The following is an 8,766-nucleotide window of genomic DNA, read 5'->3' on the forward strand; positions in this document are numbered from 1 at the left end:
ACCAAAGCCGAGGGCACTTACAACTCACGCAGCTTCTGACCGAAGTTCCAGCCATCGCGGTGGATGCGTGAGATGGAGTTGTGGCCAAGGTGCAGCTGGTGCAGGGCCGTGAGGCGAAAAAGGGAGCCGTTGTTCAATTCCACCAGGCTGTTGTGCTCGAGGTGTCTGCAATGACAGTGCCTGGGGTCAAAGGGGTCCAACCTTTACCCAATACCCGGAGTGTGCCTGGTCAGCGCTCCGATCAGACACGGCGGTCACAATAAGGGTGTAAGAGCACAAGGGAAGCATGGAGACCCCCTGGTGTGCATACACATGGCGGAGAGAAGACAGGCAGACCCCAGTGGAGGGTCTGCAGGCCAAGACATACTCAGAAAGTTCGGAAGGGCAGGGGATGTTAGCCATAAGTCACTTTCAGCTAAGTCAAAGTGAACCAGGCAGATGAGTGGGCAGAGGAGCTCTCAGCAAGAGCAAAGCCAGGAGAGGAACAGAGAGAGAAGGGGAAAAGGGAGACAGCCCTTATCCTCATCCAACTGAAAAAATCCACTGTGCCAGGAGACATGGCATTAGCTCTGGGGTCCAATGACTGTATGATTTTTGTTTTTCTTGTACCCAGTATTGAACCCAGGAGTGCTTAACCACTGAGCCCCAGCCCCAGCCCTACTTATATTTTTTATTTAGAGACAGGGTCTCACTGAGTTGCTTAGGGCTTTGCTAAGTTGCTAAGGCTGGCTTTGAACTCACGATCCTCCTGCCTCAGCCTCCTGAGACGCTGGAATTACAGGTGTGTGCCACTACTCCCAGCTCCATGACTACAAGATTTAAATATTGATTTTGCGATTTTGATGGCTTAATGAGTCTGAACACCTGCGAAATGGAAATATCCAGAAGAATCCACTTCATGGTGCTGTATGGAGAGGGAATAGAGAATGTACCTCGGGGTTGTGGGCAGTGTGAGCATCTGGCTCCCAACAAGCTCATTAAGTATGCACAGTAGGTCCCTGACTTACAGTATTCCAACTTGTGATGTCCACACTCTATGAAGGTGTGAGACTAACACACATTCTGCAGAAACTCCGCTTTGAATTCCGAATCTAGATCTTTCCTAACTGGTACAATCCTTTTTCAATGCTGAGAGTGGCAGAGAGATGGCTCCCCCTCAGCCCTGTGGTACCCAGAGGAAACAACTGACACTCTACCATGTGTTGTGCTGCAAGCTAGGATGCCCTGGGGACTAGGAATTAAGTGTATTTTCAACTTATGACATCCTCAGCTCACAGTGGGCATCTCAGGATATGACCCCACTGAATGAAGAGCATTCATGTGCCATTCCCTCACTTCTCAGAATCCTCACCAATGACAGCTCTGCCTAGACACCTGGTTTCTCTCATGGAAGTTACCGATGCACATTTTGCTCTTTTTTTGGTACCAGGGATTGAACTCAGGGGTGCTTAACCACTGAGCCATACCCCCACCCTTTTTTATATTTGATTTAGAGACAGGGTCTAGCTGAGTTGTTTAGGATCTTGATAAGTTGCTGAGGCTGGCCTCAAACTTGCAATCCTCCTGCCTCAGCCTCCTGAGCCACTGGGATTACAGGCACACACCACCATGACCGGCCCTAATTTGTATAAATTCGTTCCACATAAAAATGAAATGGTAGAGCCTCACACTGTTTTCTTCTGAAAATTCTCTTAATCCTCAGACCATCATCAACTTAGAACTTCAGATTCTAAATGACAAACTTGAGGAAGGAAGAGTGTTCTGGAATATGCACCACAGAGCTCCAGCCCAGCTGAAGTGGCAAAGGAGGAGAAGCCACTAGCATCCTGGTCATGCAAAGCAGAGATGCTTCTGCACAGTACACTGTGGGGCCTGGACCTAAGCTTCTGGGTTTGGTTTCAGTTATAAAGACAAGTAGTAAAGGAAAGAAGTGGGTAAAGATACTGGTGAAGATGTGCCAACTTGGAAGTAACCACCTGCAAACCTGAAAACAGGAAAACCAAGAGGAAATGCTGAGACTCAACTGTCTTCTGGGAGAAGAACAGGGATGGGGAGGGAGGGGGAGAGAGGGGACGGATGATGGGTGGGCAGCAGCTGCTTTCCTTTACTATCTGATTCATTCACGCAGAGGCATGACCTCTAATGAAAAATAAACAAATTAAATGTTGAAGGACAGCAGATTACATTCCTCTGCTTTTTTTTTTTTTTTTTTGATGTTGCCTTTGTTTCTGGCAGGCCTCAGCTCCGCCATTGGACACATCTGGCCGAAGAGAATGTTCCTTTGATAAAAGCTGCACATCTGCACCAAGTGCCTTGATGAGCTCACAAGACATAAATAAATCTCCTGTGATGAACTATATTTTGGGTCCACCTACACATCAAGGAAGACTGTCAATCCCAAAATGGGGAGAGAAGGAGCTTCCTGTGGAGTGTGGGAGTGGAGAGGATGTGGGGAAGGATCTGTTCTGCAGCGAGGAAGTGGGGGTGGGAGGAAGCCCAGGAATGGGGCTCCTTCCTGCAACACCTGACCTGATTCAAAAACCTCCTCCAAGAGATGTTCCTACTCTGCTATGGAAACACGAACAGATATGGTTGAGTCTGCAGAGACACTGAGTTGGGACCACAGGAAGACTCAAAGGACAGGTGGCCTTCTGGGTGTGATGGCACAGGACTGTCATCAAGGCAGCTCAGGAGGCTGAGACAGGAGGATCTCAAGTTCAAAGCCAACCTCAGCAAAAGTGAGGTGCTGAGCAACTCAGTGAGACCCTGTCTCTAAATAAAATACAAAATAGGGCTGGGGATGGGCCCAGGGGTCGAGTGCCTCCCCAAGTTCAATCCTGGTACCAAAACAAAAAAACAGAAAGAAAAAGGAAAGGTGGCCTGCTCTCCACCTAGTGCTCAGCTGAATGGACACACACAGGCTGCCCCACTCCCCACAGAGGCAGGGTGCAGAGGCCACGGCCTCACCCTTGGGCTGGAGCCCTGCCAGGGCCCGCCCACATTTACCGCTTATGCATATTGGACAGCCCTCAGAAAGCGCCATCCATCAGCTTGCTGATGTTGTTTTTCTGAAGCTTCAGCACCTCCAACTGTCCAGGACCTGGAACGTGAGGCCCTGGATCAACAGAATCTGATTCCGATTGAGGTCCCTGAAGAGAAGAAGCCCACAGGGTCAGATCCTCCCTGTGCACATTCCACACACACACCCACCCCCCCACACACACACACACACACACACCCCTGCCGATTTTCCCAGCCAGCGAGCCAGCGGGTATCTAATGCAAGAACATTTGCAGTCAGGGCATCTGACGGGATCTCCATGTATGGGGCAAGAGCAGCGGGGGACCCCCCATGAAGCACACACATTCAGCTGCTAGCTCTAGTACTAGAGAGCCTCGGGGGACTGAAAGGACTCTGGGTGGCCTGGAGGGGCAGGGAAAGACACATGGAGCTAATGGGAAAGCCCTGGTTTCCCCCAACTATTTCTGGAGCATCTCGTGACCCAACCTCCTCAGCATCATGGAGACCTTCTCCGCAGACAGCCCAGGATCCACACCCCACTGAGCCTCAACAACTGTTCTCGTCAATTTAAACCAAATGTCCACTACTGGCTTGTTTTCCTGACATTTATTCTTCCAATAATAAAAAGAAGTCAAAAATGAATCAATCAATCAATCAATCAAGAGCCAAGCATGGTAGCACAGGGTTATAATCCCAGTGGCGTGGGAGGATTGTGAGTTCAGAGCCAGCCTCAGCAACTCAGCGAGGCCCTAAGCAACTCAATGAGACTCTGTCTCTAAATAAAATACAAAATATGGCTGGGGAGGTAGCCCAGTGGTTGAGTGCCCCTGAGTTCAATCCCCGGTACCAAAAAAAAAAAAAAAAAAAAAAAAGCGAGAGACAATCATAAATCAACCACCTTGTAAGATTTACGAGATAAAAATTGCCATCTCCTGCTTACCGCCTTTAGCCATGCTAACTTCCTGCCAAATTCAAGAAATGTGGAGGATGCCATCAAGCCTGAGGTACTTATTTTACGGGTACCTTTAAAACCAACACTAAAACCTCTGAGACAAATAAACAGAATGCATGCAGCCTAAGCACTAGCCACGCCAGCTAACCAGCAGGATTCCTCATGTCATCGAGGAGGACACTAGCATGAACCTGCACGTCCATACTCAGTGGACCTCATCCCTGCAAGATGAGGTGGCCCACCGGCCCCAGACCCAGCTCCAATCTGCTTTTACTAGGTGTTGTCATAGGGGCATTAATTACAGTTCATGCAGAACTTTACTGGGGGCAAGGTGGGGGGGGGGGAAGTAGGGGTTGCATTTGGTGCTAGGTCCTTGGGGAAGTTTGGCCCCCATAAAATTGGGCTATAACCTTAATTAAAGTGCTGGTTTCTGTACTCACAGTTGTGTCAGCCTGGGTAACTTGAATGCTTTTATAGGAAGCTGGGTGATCCTGTTTTTGCTCAGGCAAAGAGTTAGCAGTGACCGTGATAGGCCATCAAATGCTCCTGACTCCAGGGTGCCAATGCGATTGCTGGCCAGGTTGCTGGAACGAGTCAGGAGAGAAAATGTCACAGCTGTAGGAGGCCTTCCTCGTTCTGTTACAGACACCAGACCCAGCTGGATCCGAGCTGGGAAAACACTCTAAGACACACCCAGAGGGACAGGTTTCCTGAGGAGATGTCTGTTATCACGAGGCTTCAGAGCCTGCCCTGACTCCCAGAAGGGGAAGCACTGCAGGTGGCAAGACTTTCCAAGGTCAACCTCCACTCAGCCCAGAGCACACAGCACCTGTGGCTAGTGGGCCCAAGAGGGCAGGAGTGACCGTCAGACACCTCCACCCCCAGCCCTCCTGCAAACCTGCCAACCTTGGGCCACACCTGGCCCGCCACCCTAGGCTGACAAGAAAAGCCCTACACAAAGCACAAAGTCAGCTCAGAGGCCAGGTCAGATTCCATTCCACGATTTGGGGAAACAGTCTTTAATCCTGAAGTGGGTCTCATTTTTGGACTTACATAATAAGCAGGTATAAGCCAATTCCTTTAAATGATTTTATATACCTGAAAGAAACCCTCTAGTTAAAGAGACTTGAGCCAAGTTCTTTAGAGAGCAAGCCATACCACGCCTGTAATCCCAGTAGCTTGGGAGGCTGAGGCAGGAGGATTGAGAGTTCAAAGCCAGCCTCAGCAAAAGTGAGGCCCTAAGCAACTCAGTGAGACCCTATCTCTAAATAAAATACAAAATAGGGCTGGGGATGGGGCTCAGTGGTTAAGCGTCCCTGGTTCAATACCCGGTACCCCCGCCCCCGCCAAAAAAAGACAAGCAATACTTTTTCAGGGCCATCTCCTTTGACCATGCTGAGCAGACGGACTGCAGTGTATAACACAGACAGGTGTGTCACACTGTGTGAAAGCATAGCAAGCAGTGGAATAGAAAAGGGAAAAAATAAAGGGAATAAAATAAATCAGTATTCCTATGAGAAGTTACCCCTCAACACCCTTCTTACTGCTTTTCCTAGACAAAATTTTGGTGTTTTTTTTTTAAACAAAACAACAACAACAAAAACCAACAACAACAACAACAAAAACCAGCACCTAAGTGAAAAGGAGAAAGCCCAGAGAATCTTCTACCCTGGGGGGAAGGAACAAGGCTCCTCTGGATTCTTTACCAGGCAGAGCCCCAGCACAGGGCACATGAGGATTCTCTACAAACTGTTTGTTCTTGACATTCCAGATTAGAGAATAACAGCCTCTTGGAAGAAGATAGAGCAGCCACAAGCTGCCACAAGAGAAAGTTCCTCCTGCTTTCTTGCAGGGACAGAAGGTCAGTGCAATTCCATTTCGCGGTTGGTGGTTTCTTGGTTCTGAGCAAGGGAGTGTTGGGCGGCAGCTGGACACCTCAGGACAGGCTCCACTTGAGGTTAACAAAGGCCAAGGCCTCCTGTTCCTGATTTCGGCACCTTGATGCAGCCTGAGAATAACTTGGAAAATCTAGGGGCCAAGGTTCATCTTCCCTGAAGAGATGGGTCATGACCACCTCTAAACAGGACTCACAAATGAGCTCCAAAATGACTCTGAAACAGTGATGACAAAGCGAATGTAAACTCACTCAGATTTGGAAATGTCTCTTTAGATTTTTCCCCAGAGCAACACTTTCCTACCCACAGGCCGCAGGTGCTGCAGGTTTTATCATTTTTACTCCTGTCTACCATCCACATCGCAGGTAAGATGGGGCCCGAACACAGGTAAGAGACACATCAGCACAGTCCTGAGAACCCACAGAACCAGGAGCCGCCTTCCCAGACAGATCCCATGAGCTGTGTGATCACTGTGGGACGCTAGGAAGAAACAGCCTGGAGAGTATGCAAAGCGCTCTCCCTGCAGAGTGGGCCTCTAAGCTCCCCTGAGCCTTCTCTCCAAGCTCTGCTGGGAAGCAGCCCAGTAAATGGGAGTAAAAGCAGGCTTTGTTGTCAGGGCAGACCTCAGAGTCTTGAACTCTTTTGTCTGAGGGGGTGAGCTCCCTGGACAGGCAAGTCCACCTCTCCCTGCCAAAGGTGTCCACCTTGGGTGTAACACAGACGAATACTATGGGACTGGAAATGTTCCATCAGTGGGCATCAGAGGCCAATCCCTCCTGTCTTGTACCATCCCCAGAGCTGAAAAATTGTTATGGTTTGGATGTGAGGTATCCCCCAAAAGCTCACGTGTGAGATAGTGCAAGAAGGTCCAGAGGAGAAATGACTGGGTTGTGAGAGCCTTAACCCAACCAGTGAATGAACCCCCTGATGGGATTAACTGGGTGGTCCTGGAGGCAGTTGGGTGTGGCTGGAGGAGGGGGCATGGGGGCATGGCTTTGGGTCTCTATTTGTCTCTGGAGAGTGGAGACTCTCTCTGCTTCCTGATCACCATGTGAGCTGCTTCCCTCCACCACACTCTTCCTCCATGACCTCCTGCCTCCCCTTGAGCCCTGAGGAATGGAGCCTACGGTCTATGAATGGAGACCTCTGAAACTGTCAGCCCCCAAATAAACTTTTCCTCCTCTACAATTTTCTGGTCGGGTTTTTTTAGTCACACAGTAGTGAAAAAGCTGACCAAAGCAGAAGTGAAATATGCAGACTGTGTACAGACCTGGGCAATGGAGAGGCCTCCAGCTGACCTAGAAGCAGAGGGACAGCCCCAGCCACAGAAGCACTTACAGCTCTCTTATATACAGTCCAGGGGGAAAGCAGGTGCTCCAAATTTCCATGATATTATTCAAACTCAGATCCAACACTTCTAAGGAAAGGTAGGCCTTCAGCTGGCTCCCGTTCACACTGCGGATCCTGTTGTGCTGCCTGAAACACACAAGTGGAGGTTACTCGGGCATTTCTTTTTGCAGAGTAACTACAAGAGCCAGGCATAGTGGTGGACGCCTGTAATCCCAGTGGCTCAGGAGGCTGAGGCAGGAGGAACTTGAGTTCAAGGCCAGCCTCAGCTTATTGAGGCCCTAAACAAATCAGTGAGACCCTGTGTCTAAATCAAATATAAAAAAGTATAAGAATTCTCTTTCCTATTTTACTAGTTGTTTCACTCTTTCATAACATGACCCTCTAGTGACATTCAAAATGAGCTTTCCTGTTGTTCTTCCCATCCATGATCAGCTGCTGGCTTCAGAGAGTATGCTGGATTTTCTCATATGGGACAAGCTGTTTAAAGAAGTATGGGAAAGAACAGAAGGGTGATCTCTAAGTACACAATCATGGCGTTACCTGCATCTACCTATATACCCACCATAAAGGATGTACCAGTGCAATTGGGCAGCTCCAAACCAATAACCTTCTGCAATCTTCAGGACCCAGTCCACTGCCATGATTTAAAAGGCTTGTAGGCCCCAGCCTAGGTTTAGTCATATGGCTGTGTGCAGTATTGGGGATTAAACCCAGGGCCTCATGCATGCTAGGAAAGTGCTACACCACTGATCCACATCCTCAGACCTCTCTGGGTCAGTTTAATCCAACTTCACAAATCACTACGTACTTTCACAAATCACTACTGACACCTCCCATGTGCCAGGCCTGGAGACATACAGGAAATTAAACACACACACAACACACACACACACACACACACACACACACACACACACAGATAAAATCATGGTAATCTGCCGCAGTCTGGATGCAGCAAAATAACTGGGGGGTGGGGGGCTGGGGATGTGGCTCAAGCGGTAGCGTGCTCACCTGGCATGCGTGCGGCCCGGGTTCCATCCTCAGCACCACATACAAACAAAGATGTTGTATCCACCGATAACTAAAAAATAAATATTAAAATTCTCTCTCTCTCTCTCTCTCTCTCTCTCTCTCTCTCTCTCTCTCTCTCTCTCCCCTCTCTCTCTCTCTAAAAAAAAATAACTGGGGGGTGACGAACAACTTGTGTACATTGATACAGCAGGAGTGGGAGCCCTTTATTGTAGGACAGGAGCGGTATTTCTACATTCCACACAGCTTATCTTAATTAGCATAAACTAGATACAGCAGTCAACCAATAAGGAATCTCCACACGTAATGGCTCCCTGGCATTACTTCACAAACCACTCCCTCTGGCAAAATGCCAGGCACCATCTTGACTTGTTTACAGACCCTAACAGTAATCTTCATACATTGCTGGTGGGACTGCAAATTGGTGCAACCACTCTGGAAAGCAATATGGAGATTCCTCAGAAAACTTGGAATGAAACCACCATTTGACCCAGTTACCCCACTCTTCAGCATAATACC

General features: G+C 48.8%; 1 pseudogene; it reads right to left on the minus strand.

Annotated features, from left to right (window-relative positions):
- LOC143390289 (leucine-rich repeats and immunoglobulin-like domains protein 1) overlaps positions 1 to 7,859 on the minus strand; it is a 79,333-nt pseudogene extending 71,474 nt beyond the window's left edge.
- Between the last annotated feature and the right edge of the window lie 907 nt (positions 7,860 to 8,766).

Source organism: Callospermophilus lateralis, unplaced genomic scaffold (assembly GCF_048772815.1).
Source record: "Callospermophilus lateralis isolate mCalLat2 unplaced genomic scaffold, mCalLat2.hap1 Scaffold_52, whole genome shotgun sequence".
NCBI lineage: Eukaryota > Metazoa > Chordata > Mammalia > Rodentia > Sciuridae > Callospermophilus > Callospermophilus lateralis.